The 18,491-nt window shown below is 39.4% G+C and overlaps 1 protein-coding gene across 2 annotated transcripts in view; it reads right to left on the reverse strand.

Annotated features, from left to right (window-relative positions):
- PPFIBP2 (PPFIA binding protein 2) overlaps positions 1-11,167 on the reverse strand; it is a 116,396-nt gene extending 105,229 nt beyond the window's left edge. Inside the window, exon 1 of one of the 2 annotated variants that reach the window (XM_063289493.1) lies at positions 11,060-11,167. The gene's annotated coding sequence lies outside the window, so the exon portion shown is untranslated. The remainder of the gene's footprint in view (positions 1-11,059) is intronic. The other variant, XM_063289495.1, reaches the window with a different exon arrangement.
- Between the last annotated feature and the right edge of the window lie 7,324 nt (positions 11,168-18,491).

The raw sequence follows: 18,491 nt of genomic DNA on the forward strand, positions 1-18,491 counted from the left end.
CAAATAATATATTAATTTAATTTTCAAAAACCTTTTCAAATGCTTGAAAATTAAGAATGGGAAAGTACTAGCAAAATTTAGAGATATCCTGCAAAACAGGAGATGTAAAAGCTCAAAGTAAAAAAAAAAAGGGGTGGGGTGAGGACAATATTATATTAGGCGTATGGTAAACAAATATTAAAATTACAGTCATTAAAATGATATAAATACAGATGGTCCTTTCATTTTAAAAGCATCTACCTGTTCAAGAATTTATTTGCAAAGATGTGTCTTAATTATATCTTGAACAATCACTAATTAATAAAAAAGGGGAAAAAAGAATTTATTTGCAAAGCAGCATATTTTAGTCACAACTAAATACTTAATCTTACTATTTCGTATTTAAGGCAATTTGGCCGGAAATGATAAAATATATAATAAATGGAATCCATGTACTTTATAACACATCTCCTGGCTAGGAAACAGTTCTGCAAATAATTCAAAAGCCTACTCTCTGACTTGTGAGTTTTCAGTGAAGCAGCCTTTCCTTAAACTGGAGTGTTTGCAGATCTATCAGAACTGCAATTTCCAGACTTCCTGATCAGTATCTGGCCTTGTAGGCTGGAGGAGTCAAGATTTTAGCATGACAACAGATCTGGACAGAGCCAGATCGAAAAGGCTACAATAAAGGCTATTATACTGCTTACATTTAATCTATACCTAATTACATGGGCCAGTGTGGTGTCTGTGGTTAAGGTGTCAGATCGGCACCAGGGAGACCCAGCTTCAAATCTACCCTCAGCCACGGAAACTCACTGAGTGATACATTACACAGGAAATCTACAGATGGCCATGCATACTTATATGCTTCCAGCTTCTACCCAGAACACACCACCAAATCTATTTTCTATAGCTAGGCTCTAAGCTACAACTGCTTTCTTTTGACTCACTTGACAGAGATGCTCAGCTGATAGAATTAAACCAGGCATTCAAGAAATTGAACTATCTACCCAACAACACCAAGAAAGAAATCAATAGAGCCAGACTGATTCCCAGGGAGGAGGTATTAAAAGGCAGACCACAGGAACAAAACAACAGAACACTGCTGAGTGTCAGCTACAGCTCACAGCTCAAAGCACTCAAACACATTATTAATAAGCTATAGTCCATACTGGACTATGATACTGCACTTTCTCAGGTTGGCAGGCCCATACTTGTATATAGACAACCACTCAACCTGAAGTAGATTCTCACAAGCAACAACAGGACAATGATGCTAACATGGGAAGCAGACCCTCCAAGGTAGACCAGACTAGGAAATTAAAGTCATGAATGCTAATACTACTTTTATTATAAAGTTACAGTAACAGGATCTTGCAAGTCTGAATGTGCTCCCCCCTCCCTTTATATTGGTAAGAACTAGGGAGGTTCTTGTCTAAGATGCTTACTTAGATTACACTTCTGTTCCAGCCTCAAGTTTCTTTCATCTGACCATTGTCTTGGTGCAGCTCCTTCTCCTGTTCCTCAAGGTTATTCCTTCTGCCTATTCCATACTGCAACAAATCCAGACGTTTACTTTGCCCCCAATCTATAACAACAGCATCATCATAGGCCCCAACAAGCACATGTACAAGATTACATCTTCTCCCTCTAATATGATATATGCCACCATCTCCTATTTAACATCTACATGAGAAAATTGGGGGAGATGATCGGACAGTTTGGGGTGAGATATCATCAATATGCTGACGATACCCAGGTTTATATCTCCACCCCTGGCCGCCTGAGTGATGCCATGGATGTCCTGACCCAGTGCCTGGAGGCTGTAAGGGCCTGGATGGGGTGCAACGGGCTTCAACTCAACCCAAGCAGGACTGAGTGGCTTTGGGTTTGTGGGCCTTCCGGTGACATGGTTTTTCCATCATTGGTCTTGGATGGGGTTGCACTGCCCCAGATGGACCCGGTGCGCAACCTGGGGGTCCTCGTAGACTCACAGCTCCTGCTTGAAGAGCAGGTGGCAGCCATGGCTAGGAGGGCCTTTGCACACCTTTGGGTTGTGTGCCAGTTGCGCCCATTCCTGGACCGGGAGGCTCTACTCACTGTCACTCATGCCCTCGTGACCTCCCATCTGGATTACTGCAACGCACTCTACATGGGGCTGCCCTTGAAGAGCATTCGGAAGCTTCAGCTGGTGCAGAATGCAGCTGCACGGGTAGTAAGTGGAGTCGCATATTCGACACACGTAACACCGCTGGTATGGGAGCTGCGTTGGTTGCCAGTGTGCTTCCGGGTGCAATTCAAGGTGCTGGTTGTCACCTTTAAAGCCCTTCATGGCTTGGGACCAGGTTACCTAAGGGACCGCCTTCTCCCAGTTGTTTCTACCTGTCCAATTTGATCTGATAGATTGGGCATGCTACGGATCCCGTCGACCAAAGAATGTCGGTTGACGGGGACTAGAAGGCGTGCCTTTTCAGCCGTAGCGCCTGCCCTTTGGAATATTCTCCCCTCAGAAATCAGGATGTCCCCAACCCTGTTGGCCTTTCGTAAGGCCGTGAAGACCTGGTTATGTGCCCGGGCCTGGGGCCCCGAGTGTGGTAATGGTCCCGTTTCTTGGTTGTATTGACCTCTTACACTGTTTACTTGGCAGCCATGTATATTTATTTTTATTGTAATTGTTTTAATTGTAATTGTTTTATTGTTTTATGGTTTTTATTGTTGTGAGCCGCCCAGAGTCACTGGTTGAGATGGGCGGCTATAGAAATTGAATAAATAAATAAATAAATAAAATCTGCCAACAATGCCCCTCTGGATTCTATGCAGGACCAACAGAACAAACCTGGGGCAAAAGAATGCAGACAAGTTTAACATTAGGATCCAAAACATAGACAAAATAGACCAAAACATTTCACTTCCAGAACAGATCTCAAAGTTATCATTAAAAAAAGAAAAAAAAAGACTAACCATACCACTGAGCAAAAGATTGTTAAATTCACATACTTCAAAAGGTTTCAGGCAATCTTAAAAGGTCTCAACACAATGGGTTTTTAACACATTATGATTATTAGTTGTAATATATCTCATATGTAACCTTCAACTGCATAACCCACCTGTCTTTCCCTCCTTTCCCACTCCTACCCGCTACCACATCCAAATTTAAATCTTACTTCAGTCTAGCCTCTCTATGCCTCTGATGAAGGGAGATGCATCTCACAAAAGCCTTTTTATAGCATTTGTTAATCAGGAAAGGTGCTACCAGGTTCCTTTAAAAATATAACAGGTTTCATAGAGAATCCTAGAGTTAGAACTCAAACTGAATGAACCCTATTCACTGTGATTCATATGTACCATATTATCCTTTTTGGACCAGTGCAAAGCATTATTCAGGATTTCCCTCTTCCTAGTTAGTTCTAAAACAGTGGTCCAAGCACTTGCTGAGCCAGTAGATATATTCTGAACTATGTCCCTGCTCACAATATGCTGCCATGCTGGTAGGTATAGGCAATAACATCTGTTTATAGGAAGACAGACTGGTTGCTCTCTCCTGCCTCCTCTAATCTAGGAAGCTCTTGACAGCTTACCACCATCTCTCTTCAGGGAGTTGGGCAGACTTCCAAAGAGCAGGCTAAGCTGCAGCCCCCTAACACACTTCTTTGTTAAATATGCTCTGCCTTATATGACCAAAAAAGCCATACAACATTGATGAAGATGTCTGAAGATTACTGACCAAGAGCCTAAAATACTGGCCCAGGGAAAGCCTGTAACTAGAATTACAATATACAATTTAGTAAACCAGATAATAAAATGTGTGAATATATTGTTTCTAGCTGTTCAGTGATCAACATTTTATGCATTCATAAAACTATGAATAAAGGTGTTGTATGACTAGCAATTGTTTGCTAAAGCTTCAGCAAATTGATATTTACACTAACTTGGCTGTAAAGTAAAAAGGTAAGGTTGACACTAGAGTCCTAGTGATTTTTCACAAACATCCATGAACCTTTCTTGGCAAAAAGCTAAAAGTGGTTTGCCACTGCCTTCTTTGGTGAGGTTTTTAGATACTACTGTCCTGGTATTTCCTTGTGGGATATGACTCTCCAACTTTCTCCACAATTGTACAGACTAGTCTCCAAAGTCAGCTGTACAACATAATCATACAAAAGATAATTAATTACAATCTAATACAACATGTAATGAAGTCAAAATCTGATTGTGCAATGTAAGCACACAGCTAAATTACAAATTTACATTGGATAGTCATGGAAACCAAAGTAGGAAAATATTCTTTAGCTTGCAACGTCTATCTAATTTGTTCCTGCTGAGTGTTGTATAAGGCACAAGCTATTGTTTTTACAATCTCTTAATTCTAGTCTTTTATTTCTTCACGAAATCAAATTGCTGCATGGCATCATTTCTACAAAAAGGTATTATTAGAATACCTGAGTTGATAATTTACCATTAATATAACTCAGTATGAGATTACTTTATATTTGGAAACATAGACACCACTTTAGGCTTAAGCACACTTATGTTTTAGCTTCAATACTCAAAAACAAAACATTAATCCATCAGATTTTTAGAGATACAAACACCAAGTTGAGAGTAGCAGAGTTTTAAATAAGGTATCTCAGCTACATTTTTCTTTTTGAAAAAAATACTGATAAAAGTTCCAAAAAAATGTGATCCAGAGATTTAACTGAGCAGTTCCATTTTACATCCTGATTTATTACATTCAAATCTCAAAATTAGTAAAATCTCAACTTCCATCAGATTTCACCACCAAAATCCAAGCACAAGCATGTAGTATTCAATACAGTGGTTGCATGAAGGCAAAAACAAAGTATTTACTATTTAATAGAGGGATTGCATTAAGACGTAATTAACATGAATAATTTGTTCCCAATTTTAATATGCAAGTAAAAAACTAGGTCTGAACATTCAATGAGAATCCCATGTATAGACAAAAACCAGCATGCGAAAGCAAACAACCTAGAGCAGTGTTTCTCAACCTTGGCAACCTGAAGATGTGTGGCTAGGGAATTATGGAAGTTGAAGTCCACACATCTTCAGGTTGCCAAGGTTGAGAAACACTGACCTAGAGATTCAGGTAGGCAGTTATGAAATTATAGTATTAGATCTTGCTAAACAATGTTGCTTTGGGATCATTATCCCTTTCAGTATGAAGACAGATGTAGCAGAGCACTGATCTCTTCTACATTTCTTATCATAATGCATAAATCACCAATCTAATTCAGGAACCATTTCTCCATCTATGCCCTCCTACCTTGAGCCAACTAATAAATAAATAAAGCCAAAACATCAGCTAACTGGACATTAGATGAAGAGCATGAATACCTGATTTTCAGTTAAGTTCTCCTGCATAAACAGAAATCCTATTACCATAACTACCATGACTCTCAATAATAGCAAGCCTTCATACCAGCCTCTCTCTAAATACTGGAATAAATTGGGGGAAAGCGACTTGTCCAAAAACACTCCAATTTTAGTTCATGTGCTCTATAGAGTGCTCTTTTTCACTCTCCCCAGCTTTATATGCCATCAAGATAGCAAATATCAACAGCTGCAATTGTTCCAACAGACTTTACGTCATGGGATAAAGAAGTCATCTTTCACTGAACTCCAAATGTAGAATTTGCCTCTCTTACTGACCACTGTCTTAGAATAATGCACCAGTAGTCTCTTTGGAAATATTCTAACTAAATTATAATCCACAATATCAATTAGCAGGATACTTAGGAGCTTCTCCGGATAACAGCAGAACGATGTTTCAATTACCCAATTTCAGCTTCTCAGTTTTATTATAAAAAGCACATAGACACAGCCAGAGACAGTGTTCACAATCATTCATGTTTTGCTTCATTCCAAAGTTTGATTGACACTTTAGTTCCCTTGGACTTGAACTTTCATTTTGGTCTGTTTGAAATGTATGAGTGGCCAGCACTGGGGAAAAGACACATCTTTTGGAATCACCCCCTTGCAGAATTCTCCCCTTTCTTAAAGATCATGAAATACGAGTGGGCAACCCATGACCTTCATCTGACCTGAAAATTTGTGCCAGAGGTCCTTCAGATTGTACCAGCAAAATTTGGGAGGGTGGGTGGGATGACAATCTTCATCAGTATGTCTTCTTTCTTTTTTCACAAAATTAAAAGTTCAAACAGGTGTGAAGAACAGTAATAGCTTTAGATGCCTGGTCAAACTGGCTTGTATTTTTAGTCTCAAGTACAGTAAAACAAAGCATTAGTAAAAATGTCCCTATGTATTATGAAACCTCACCAACTCTATTCAAGGTCCTGTCTATGAATAATGAATTCATTATAGACATTTATATAGCTCCAAAAAACACAATACATGCAAAATAGAGAGAAAGAGAGAACCAGACTTGGAAAGTCCACAGATTTACAAAGGTACATACGGTATGAACCTCATTTGAAAAATGGGGGAAGAAAAAAACAGCCTAATAAAAAATGAACATGTGAGGAGGCAAAATTTAATGATTAGCTGGTAGATCCCATTTGTTTCAGTAGGAAGTCATTTAATTAATGTAACAATCCATTCACCATACATGGAGTAGGACCACAGACTCTATCTACATTCATGATACAATCACCACTTTAGTTACCTGACATTAAGCCAATAAACATCTCCAACTTCAAGTAACATGTTTTCTAATAAGTCAGTCTAGTTTATTACAACAGCTCTATGTTATAGAAATATGCTTAGGACCAGGTCTCCCAGTGATCTCTAGATGCAACACAGCTGATTGCATCTGTACAATCCAAATACCTGTCAAGAATCAGAAAGGGCCATTTGTTCCATTTTTCTATTGGCCTCTATTATAGTTTACCAAAATCACCAAATAACTCTTCTATTTAGTGTATCACAACACTTCTCATCTGAGAACTATTACTATTGCTGTAAAGCTACAAGCCTATTTGGAAACAAATCTCAATGAATAAGACAATCTAGATTCAAGTAAACATGGATTGGGAAAGAGAATAATTAAAATAAAAAACACATGTTAGAAATAACATCAGTTTTATGAACTCTGCAGAATGCTTCACAAAAATGAGATTCTCGAATATTTTATATTCTGCAAAAACCAGACTTCCCTGTCAAGTTTAATTCATGGCCCTGAACCTCTAGTCTTCGAAAAACAAATCACACTTTAGCCACAAGAATCTAAAGTGAGTTTTCAACAAATTATGTGGAACGCAAAGTTTCCTGTTAGCTCCAATGTTATATAGGATACCTAAATACTTTTTTTAAGAAATAGAAAACATAATTTAATCCAAGAAGACTAAAAAAAGATATAATGGAACAATTTATAATTTCCTGGGTATGCATAAATATGTGGTCCAAACCTACATGAATTTACTCAAAAATAAGCTCCAGTTACTTCTGGGATGCATGTCATCTTTAGCCTGATGACTGATCCACTAAATTCAGTCAGAATTATTTGTTTACTTAAACATCCAGAGGTTTGAGTTGTTAGCTCAATCTACAGAAAGCCCAAAAACATACAACAGAATGCAAGGTCCAGTGCAATTAAATGTGTTTCACCACTTTGCTTCATGACTCCCAAACAAGGGTAAGATATTGCTGACAACTCAGATGCCTTCAGTACCCAGATACAGTTGAAAGAATCAAAGGGCTGTAAGGGATCTTGGAGGTTTTCTAGTACAATCCTCTGCCCAGTGCAAGAATCCTCCTACCATCCCAGACAAATGGCTGTCCAATCTTTTCTTGAAAACCTCTGCTGATGGAGCATCCACAACTTCAGGAGGAAGGCTGCTCCACAGATTAATAGATCTCACAGTCAGGAAATTCCTCCTTATTTCAAATTTGGATCTCTCACTGTAAAACTTCCACCTACTGGTTCTTGTCTTACCCTTAGGTGCCCTGGAGAATGAAACCATACCCTTTTCCCTTTGACATCACTTCATGTCCTGGAAGACTGGTATTATAACTTCCCTTAGCCTTCTTTTCTTTAGGCTAAACATATCAAGTTCCTTTAACCACTCTTTGTAGGATTTAGCATCCAAGCCCCTTACCACCCTTGTTGCTCTTCTCTTCACTCTTTCCAGGATGATAAAGATAGGAATTGAAACTGGTTTCTAGATTTTATGAAATTCAAACAAACTCAAGAGTAAAGAGTTATGTCTATATAGGATATGCGTGGGCAGGACTGCACCTTTACTCAACCTTCTACCTGCCCTCAGCCAGTGGCCAATACTGAGAAATGATGAGAACTGCAGACCAACAGCACTGGATGAGCTACACATTACTTGGCATAGGGTATTTGTCCAAGACTCAAGAGCTCAGGTAGCCAGCATTTAGCTGTTGAGGCCCTTCTAATTCTAGCAGAGGCTAATTCAGTTTATAACTCCTAAAGTGATACACTTATAAGTACAGATCCTGTTGGTGTGGTCATTCTGAATTAATCAACATAGTCTATAGTTGTGTGCTCTGACCAACATAGGAATTTTAATAAAGACTCACTTATCGGATTCAGCCATGATTTAACCATACCATAATAAGCTAAACCAAAAAAATATGTTTTACAAATCACAACAGGTAGATTCACACAATACTTAAACTGAAATAAAATGAACCCCTTTTATGGGCATGTTATGTGAACTCATGTCATAAAGACTCTACACAAATCCCATTACTAGCATACAATGCAATCTTATATTTATAAACAAAGGAAGTTGGATTGAGTAAAATAGAGCTTACTCTCAAGTCAGATACTGAAGGACTGAAACCGTAAGCAACATTTCATTGGGGTTAAGCTGTGGACTGAAGTCCTGACTAATTTTAATGATTATTCCTGAGTTCCAGCCATTTACTTGGAAGAAAATCTCAATCATTTTAGCTGGAGACTTAATTTGAGCTAAGGTCCCACAGAACTTCAGCTGCAAGATTTAAAAATATTTATAAGCCTCACTGAACACAGAAGGAGTTCATTCTGAAAGAGGAAAAAAATGCATTAAGATCACAGAGTTAGTTCCAAACTTATCTACCACCAGCAGCAAAACCTTTGCATGCATTGAATAAATGTGTATGAGAAAAGGAGGAAGGAAAGTCACCTTAGCGATCCATGCATTTAATTGAATTGACACAGCCTAAATGTGTAACTGTGTGTATAATTAGAGAGTTCTGTTTCTTCCAGCTTCCTTGATCATATTAAGAGGTCCAATCAGGGGAAGCACATAAAAAACATGTAGAGCTTGACTGCACTATTGTGGCCACCATCTTGACTTTTTTACCATAACCTGAGGACACCCCTGTGTTGTATATGCACATAAAACTTGTAGGCATGCAAACTTTATTTGTACCATCAGCAAAATGAAGCAGAAAGCACACAATTCCACTTTCTCCTTGTTTATCTGTTCAGTAAAAGAATACAAATGTCTTATGTAAAGAACGATCAAGAATGACTCTGAACATGTCCAAAATGTCCCTCCATTCACTACTACTATCATCATCAAACACTTAGAAAATGTTTGGCTCCAATGGCAAGGGCTTGATTGCAAGAAAATAAAATAGACTGACCTGAATAGAACCTATGTTTTGTTTCCAAGGCATTGCTGTAAACACTTTTTTTTTGTAAATATAATTGTTACTCTGTGGCACCACACTAATGAATGAAATACACTATCAGCTGCGTTCCTAATGTGATCCACCGCCATACTCTAGCGCATAGAGTTGTCTTTATGAGAAAAATGGATGATTTTGCAAGCTTGTGCATGCTTTATCATCTGCATTTTACACCAGCAGCATAGGTCCCATGCAAAATACTGCATCTGAGGGAAAAATAACTTGGCCAAGCCATTTCAGTTTACTTTAAATAAAAAGGTTGCTGAACTATACTGAACATCTGACCCTTATCCCCAAAAGCTGACAACCAACTGTCACCAAAAGAAAGCAAAAAGACACCAGCCAAAAATTAAAGACTACAACAGCAATTTTGCTTGCTTTTAAAAAAATCACGTTATTTAGGTTTTTTGACCAATATACTCATTTTTTCTGCCTGAAAATAGCTGTTTGTACAACATGCTAACTTGCTAACCCCCACTTACCTGAACCATAGTTTACTGAATTAACAGAATGGACTGGGTTCAGGCAAGACACTGAACCATAAACTAGTCCTTGTTTATTTCATTATTATTATTTATTAAATTTATTATTTTAATTTTATGTTGGATGAATCCAGGAAATGTGCAAAACCAGGAAGAGTTGTGGTACTGCTATACAGAACACAAACAGCTTAGGGACACTGCCATCAACTGCAACAACAAAAACTACACGACTAAAAAGTCTTGGTAATAGTGTCATGGGGAGGGGTTGGACAGCATACAGTATTACATCCGATTACTTCATGGAGGAAAAAAGACTAATATAGATTGATGCCTCTCATTTCAGTCACTAAGCTGCAATAACCACAGAGAAACCTGGAGAAGGCCTACCCACATACACACACAAATCAACTAAGGATCAGGTACACCTTGGTATCAGTGGAAGCTATTTCTCAATCAGTATGCCCAAAATTGCAATCCCATTTCTTCAGCAGAGTAAATCGCACTAAAAATACTGGACTGTATACGTTTAGCATGCCATTCGTCTGCAAAAAGTTATTCCAAACGCTCACAGACCGGCGGCCCCATCCTTAGCAGGTGGAGGGAGTTTCAGATAGCGTTTGCTTCTAATTAAATGCCCCAGCTTCGGAGCATTATCCCGAAGTTCCGAAATATTGATTTTCTTTTCCAGTCTGCAAAAGAGAAGGGGGGGGGAGGCGCGCGGGAGGGGGGCTCACACAAGAGTTACCTTCCGCGGTCCTATCTTTAAATGAGAAAATACAATGGGAATCGAGTTCCATTGGCCAAAACGGCGGAGCGCCAACGAAATGCTTCAGGAGGTATGGAGAAAAAGTGGCAAAGGACCCACCAGCGCACGGTGTGAAACCCTCGTCTGACAGAGTTGTTTGCATGTTGGGTTAACAAACGGCTATTTCGCTCCCTCCAGCCTTCAACAACGAGACAGGTACGGTGTGACTAACCTGCCTGGGGAAGCGTGCGGGGTTCCGCTCCTCCACCGTCTTTTCCGCAGGTCCAGAGGTCGGGCAGCCTCTCTCCCTCTCCGCGAGCGCCCCCTCCACTTCTGCCCTCTCTCTCCGAGTCCCCACGCCGCTTAAGCTGCGGAGGCCATTGGCTCTGGAGACAGGACCGGCAGGCAGCTATTGCTCCCACGTGATTCCCAAGTCAAGTCAGGAGGGGAGTGAAGCGCGGCCGAACCAACGCAGCTTAACGCCAGCGCAGGAAGGTTGCATCTCAAAGGGATCCAGCACCGGATCGCGCGGCAGACAGCGGGCCCGGGAAACCTATTGCTAAGGAACGAAAATTACTAATCCTCCAGTACAGTGGGCGCCGTGGGATGCCCCACAAGTGGTTTGCTTCTCCCGGCTCCCCTCCTTCCTCCATTAAGCGTCCCTCCATTTATGAGCCTCCTGAAGTTCGTGTTAATTGCTCTATTGTTTCTGTTACTAGAATCTCATGGATAGGATGCTAATAGCCGGGAAAGTTTATCCCACGTAAGGACATCCTCCCTGAGAAGCGCCAGTATCCATATCAGTATTTCTCAGCCTTGGGAACTTTATGGTGTGTGGACTTCAGGTCCCAGAATACCCCAGCCAGCCGTGCTGGGGAATGAATTATAAACCACACCATAAACTGGAGGAGGAGGAGGAGGAAATCTGTTAATGCCTGAAACTCACTGCAAATATTTAATTCTGGGAGCTGAAGTCCACACATCTTAAAGTTCCCAAGGTTGAGGAACAGTGCTCCATATGTTGCTGGATGACCCCCCCCCCCCCAGCAATAGCCACTGATGGGGGTCAGGAGTTTCCCATGCTTCCATCATATTGCATCCCATTCATATTTCAACATAAGTCACACTTCAATGCATTTTCAAATAATTTTGCTTTGAATTGCAAATCTGCACCTGGGTGTTGCTTTGGAAGTAAAACATAATGAACTCAATGGAATTAGTTCAAAGTGGATATAACCACCTGAATGATGATTATTCAGAAATCACTTTACTGATTTCAGTGGGATTATTCCCCCCCCCCCCTAGTAGTTTGGTTTCAAGTAGTTTCAACCTTAAAAATGCAGAGTAATTTTGGATGAAAACTGTTATGCTTTTGCCCTGCCTCACAGCAAATTATGGGTAGCGGCCCAAATGGCACTGTCCCCCATTTCTACCCTTCCTGCATATTCCCTGTATTTCTTCTATCCCTCCCACCCCACCCCACCCCAAGCTAGGGAGTGCTTCTGGAACTCTTTCCAAGCCCTTTTACTAGCTATGCTCATAGGAGGCATCTGTATTTTCTTTTGCCTAATGACATAATATGCTGTATCTCTCTGTGAGTATCAATCAGTTGATTTTATTACGGTCACTGACCAGTACAAGATACAATTCTATAAAAATATGCACATTAGCCATTAGCCATAAAATATGAGCCATCTAAATTAAAATAATTTTAAATTTGAGTTTACAAGTTCCAATTAGGTGTTAAAATACGTTTGGATCACAATGTAAGTGAGCCCCTTAATCAAGTTTAAAAAGAATCTTATTAATTTGCATTATCATGACTAATATTCTATCAGGTATAAGTGTCTATAAAAATATAAAATATTAAAAGGAGTGACAAAAAGAATAAAATATATATAAAATGTGTTATATAGACCACAAAGTTATTACAAGGGATACATTACTACATTTTTCCAATCATAATCTGACGTATCTTCATAGCAGCTGCGCAGAATCTGGCTACTTGCACCTTGACAGTTGGATATTCATCTATAAGTAATATTTGCATACAATCTATATCTTTCCATCTAGGGCATTTACTAATCAAAGGTAATATTAGTTTACTCCTGAGCTCTTTATAAAAAGGACAACGGAGAAGCACGTGGTCTGTGGTTTCTATCTCTCCATTGTTACAAGGGCACCGCCTTGCAGCTATTGGGATTTTTTTGTATCCGCCTTCCAAGACTGCAGAAGGGAGTGCATGGCTTTGAGCTAGGGAGAAAGCTTTCCGCTGGCTAGGAATTTCAAGTTGAGAAAGGTAGTTAGCGGTATTGAAAATATATTTATTATGCTCTGAAGATAGGAAATGAGGGGCCTTCTGTAAGTCCATTTGTCTCTCTATATCCTTTATCCTTTGCTTCAGGGTCAATTTTGCCTGTTCATAATCCATCCTAAGAATTGAATCTGTAGAAAATCCTAGCTTTGTGAGGCTAAATTCAATGTCCTTTAACCAAGAGGATTGGAAGTAATCTTGAAAAATGAGTGGTGCTAAACCTTGGGGATAATGCTTGAGTTTTAGCCAAAGGTTCAGGGAGGCTAGACGCACGCTTGCCTCAACTTTTATCATGCCGACTTCCAATCGAAGTTGAGCGTTTGTCACACATTTGGGCATTTGGAGTACTGCTCTAATAAATTTGGACTGCACTCTTTCCAGAGGTATAATGCTTGAAGTCGGAGCACCAACGCAGGACCCGTAAAGGAGCTGGGCTAATGACTTCGCCTGGAAGAGCTTAAGAGCTGCTGGAATATAGTGCCCGCCTTTGCTTCGGAAAAACTTTAGAATGACATTGACTGACTTTTGTCCAGCATCAGCTGCATACTCAAAGTGAGGTTTCCTAGATCCAGTGGCACGCACAACTACCCCTAGGTATTTGAAGCTTGTCATTTGCTCTATTCTGTGCCCATTTATATGCCGGGAGTGAAGTTTCGGCCTTTTAGCGAAGGTCATTATCTTTGTTTTCTGATAATTTATTTCTAACTGATTATTAATACAATATTGGGCCAAGGATGTCAAAGCTCTCTTGAGACCTATAGGAGTCCTGGAGAAGGAGAGTGAGTATGTTTCTCCTTTCCCCTCATGTTGCAGGTGTATGTGTGTGCGCTGCTGTGAGTCATGTGATGCGAAAGGGCAAGAGCTGAGAATAGAGTGGTTGCCACCAACATTCAGAAGCACTGCTCAACCACCTCTCCCATATGGATGCACTGGAGGAGATTTTCTGGCTTTTTTTTTGTTTTTTGTCTCCACAAACCCGGATCAGATCTAGCCCATTTTCCACTCAATCTGTCTTTTGCTAACTTCTCTCCCTACTCCAGATGTGGTCCTGTTCAACTCAGTTTTTGGAGTGTTTTCCTGCTGATGGACAGGCAACCAAAGTCCCAGGTCCATTTCCATATTTTTTTCCAACATTCCATGAGGTTGGAAAGAATAAAAAGGAAAATATGTATTTTGACTGGGAAGATTAGACGCTGTCTGGAGTATCTAAGATCTAATAACCTGCTGCTCTCTAATCCTGTGACATTAATGGGATTACATGGGGGAAAAACGGCATGTGTCTATTCACTTAAAGAGAGCATATTTCACTATTACATAGTAGTTCTACTGACGCAGGTAAATGTATAAGAGAAATTGCCAGTTCTCTTTGTATTGTGGATCTTTCCATTTTCACATGGTCTTAAAAATTCCAGCTGCTGAAATCATTAGAATATCTGTTTCAGAGGGGTTTATTTATTACTCTTGTAATTACTGTATAAGCTTTTGTGAGCCAAGCAGTGTGACTGGTCAGGAAAATTCAAAAAATGAATGGCAGCATTCACCAAGGATCAGCCAGCTGAGTTGAAAACTTAATCCCAGTTGTTTCAGAGGGGACTGAGGAAGATAACGGGAATTTTTGTTTGAACTTTTTCTATCCTGCCTTCATTATTTTTATAAATAACTCAAGGTGGCGAACATACCTAAAACTCCTTCCTCTTCCTATTTTCCCCACAACAACAACCCTGTGAGGTGGGTTGGGCTGAGAGAGAGTGACTGGCCCAAGGTCACCCAGCAGCTTTCATGCCTAAGGCTGGACTAGAACTCTTAGTCTCCTGGTTTCTAGCCTGGTGCATTCAAGACGTTGGAAATTAATTAGGATTGCCCACAGATCTGCAGGAACTGCCCTGGTCAGGAGTTTAGTGTGTGACATATCTCAGTTTCTCCTTGTTCTATTCCTTTTCTGGTATATCTTGGCCAGGAGGGTATTTCTCTTAGCAGATCCCCTTGTAAGCAAATTTTTGAGGTCAACATTGCCTAGCAAAGAGAAAGTATTTTCTGCTGACTAAATGGGATATCTGCTAGAAAAAAAATGACTCATACCTCATTCTAATCTCCCTGCAGCCAGTACATGTAGGAGTTAGGATGGTGCTATTAAACTGCAATCCTGTGCATATTTTCCTGGGAATAATCCCCCCTGCCCCCCTCAATTGGTGAGGTACTGTTCTAAATCCCACAAAGTATCCAGGGCATTACCACTTCTACAGATATTTTCCTTGGACTTTTCAGGTTCCATGCCCATCTATTTTTGTTAATAAAAAAGCTGAATGCTTGCATGATACAAAGCAAAGCATCAGCTGAAGGAATAATTTTTATTTCCAGGAATGCTTTTGGGCTCCATATATATATCCCGGAGGCATTTTTTAGAGAAAAAAAATGAGGGGAGCTAAATTTTAGTGCTTTGTTTAGAAATATGGCCATTATTAAATAGTTCTCTTATGACTGGCTACAGCTATCGTGACAGATGTTTGGTGAGAGTGCCCATAATGTGTTGCCAACATTGCAAATCTGATCACAGCAGGAACCCCTAATCTATGTAAACTTAACTGAGTAACATGATAGAATTAAAAAATTGTAAACAGAAGTCTTAGAAACCTTTGTAGATTAGTTCCATTGATTTCATATGGATATGCTTTCTTAAACCGTGCACTCAATAGTAGCCTTAAATCTGTTATCAAAACAAATTTGTGTAGGAGAAATTCTGATAATGTTGCAACCCACTTTTTAGTCTTGGAACTTGAGCTTAGCTGCCCTAACTTTCTAAAAGATGCCTATGACAGATACCATTATATCATAGCACTTTTATGCAATATTGCAGTCTGTGGTGGCTGCCTGTAAATTAAATGTTTTCAGGAAACCAAGCTGGGATAGACACTAAAGGACAACTGGCAAGATGACCATCCGATTTCCAAATGCTACTTTTGCATCTGCAAGTCTCATGTGATATGATTACTTCATTTTAGAAATGCCAAGTAAGAAAATTGTACTATCTGCCCAATACTTTGCCAGATTGGTTTTGTTTTAATAAAAATTAAAACATTAAATTAATATGAGTACATGGAAATTTGTAACACAAACAATAGTGATACATACCTCAAGTGAGGCTCTTTTGACTGCTGCATGGGTATACGCTTGAGAGTATTTGGAAATCTCAACTAGCACAAAATAGTTGCCAGACTTTAGAAATCACAGATCATCAGATGTGAACAAAATACACAGGCTTTCAGGTAGTTTCCAAACCAATATAGGATTTTAGTTTTACCCTGTGAAGCCCCAGACAACTTGGAAAATCTGAAAGGCCATCTTCTTAACATAGAAATGTATAGTTTTCATTAGATTGCCTTTGGAACTTTCTTCTAAGGAAAATTAAGTTGGCTTCTTCTGTGCCAAACTTTAGACATGCAGAACAAAAATCCTTTTTTTTTTAAAGGATTTATTCACTTTTGATGGATTTTAATATTGTCTTGGTTGGTTAAAATAATGTTTTCTTTATGACTTTTTGTTGAAATTATTTTGCTGTTGCTGTTTTAATTGTAAGGTCCCTAGTAGAAAGTGATTTATAAATACTTTTCATAAATGAGTATTATCTAGTCTTCAAGCTGGCATCAGTTCATGCTGTTATGGGGACCCCTGACAATTTCTTGTGGGTGAGGGGAAAACAGCAAGGAAAAAAAATTAGCTAAAATCTTTTTGCCCATTTACCCCACAATCTTGGTTAGGCTGGAGAGGTCAAAGGTATATGATTTGCAAATTAGGACCACACAGATTTAGAGTATATATCTCAAGTTCCTATCTTATATCATCAAGAGAATGGAAGAAAATGGCCAAGTTTTGATGCAATGCTAGTTTAGTGTTACTTGCATGAAGACAGTTACCCTTACTTTCCTTCTCCAGCATAGTTTCAGAAAAGAAATCAGTAATATATACTTCCATGTTCACTTAACCACAAGTTGTTAGTATGTGTTACTAGTAACTGTTGGGAGCACAAACCACAGAAGCTGCTTGTTTCATCTGAGAGTCAGGTTTCAGCTACCTAGGATCCTAATGATCAGCAGATTGGAGAGACCTATCTCCACAGAGTTACATTTCTCAAGGGCAGAGACATAAATTCACCTGGCTAGACTGTGAATGCTGGCCACATGACCCGGAAGTGTCCTATGGACAACGCCGGCTCCAAGGCTTAGAAACGGAGATGAGCACCGCCCCCTAGAGTCGGACTCGACTGGACTTTACCTCAAGGGAAACCTTTACCTTTACTAGACTGTGCTGTACTTTCCTGTGAATGGAGAAGGGGATGGGGCTTAACGGGTTAACCTTCATAAGGATGCAACTGGCTCTTGAGCCAGAATTTCTCCTCCTTTTAAGACATAAAATCAAACATAGTTTGCCTCATTTTAAACAATATAAAAATCTTCACTGAAAGTGGAAGGATATAATTCTTGCCTCTTCCTGATCATATCATAGAACAAGAAAAAGCAGAAGTGCATGAACTCTAGGCTTAATTTCAGTTAGCCTTGTGATTTTATGTTATATCTAAACAAAGCAATGGCTGTAAGTTCTTTTATGTACCAGAATATAAGCATAACATGATTTCAGACCAAAAGAAAAAATGGATTCCAAACCAAAGATGCATGTAAGGAATCACTGTTTTGATAGTTGAACATTTCTGAGATGTTGGGAGTAGGCATTTCAAGGAAGCTGAAAAGCAAATAATTCTTTTAAAAAACTATGGTTTTTTCATCTCCTTTTAAATTAATAAATCTGCCTATCTGGTTAAGTGATTGTTAGTATTATTATGGTTATTGCTATTATTATTATTATTAGATTCATATCCTGCCTTTTCTCTGAAAGCAAAAGGCAGCCTGTGGGGGGTGGAGGAGGTGGAATCACTTCTCTTATTCCAACAACAGCAATCCTATGAAGTAGGTTGGACATAGAGAAGGTGACTGGTCCAAATCGCCCAGTACTCTTAATGGTCGAGTATCTCTTTACCCTCATGTGACACTTTACTGCGCTACACTTGGTGATTGGCCTCTATGGAAAGATATCAGGGTATTCCATAACTCTGCTTTTATTTGACCATAATGTGCTGCTCTGTATAATGTTTTTAACTAAATCAGACCAAGTCTGGAGGATCATAATCTATTTTTGATCTGTTTTTAATATGACAGCTTTCACATAGTAAGCTACTGTCAGCCTTACGAGGTAGCCCAGACAAGAAGCACACCCAAAAGTACTAGCTCTAACTTTATCATAAGGTTAGTAGAGGTAAAGGTTTCCCTTGACATTAAGTCCAGTCGTGTCCGACTCTAGG

Source organism: Candoia aspera, chromosome 1 (genome assembly GCF_035149785.1).
Source record: "Candoia aspera isolate rCanAsp1 chromosome 1, rCanAsp1.hap2, whole genome shotgun sequence".
Classification (NCBI taxonomy): domain Eukaryota; kingdom Metazoa; phylum Chordata; class Lepidosauria; order Squamata; family Boidae; genus Candoia; species Candoia aspera.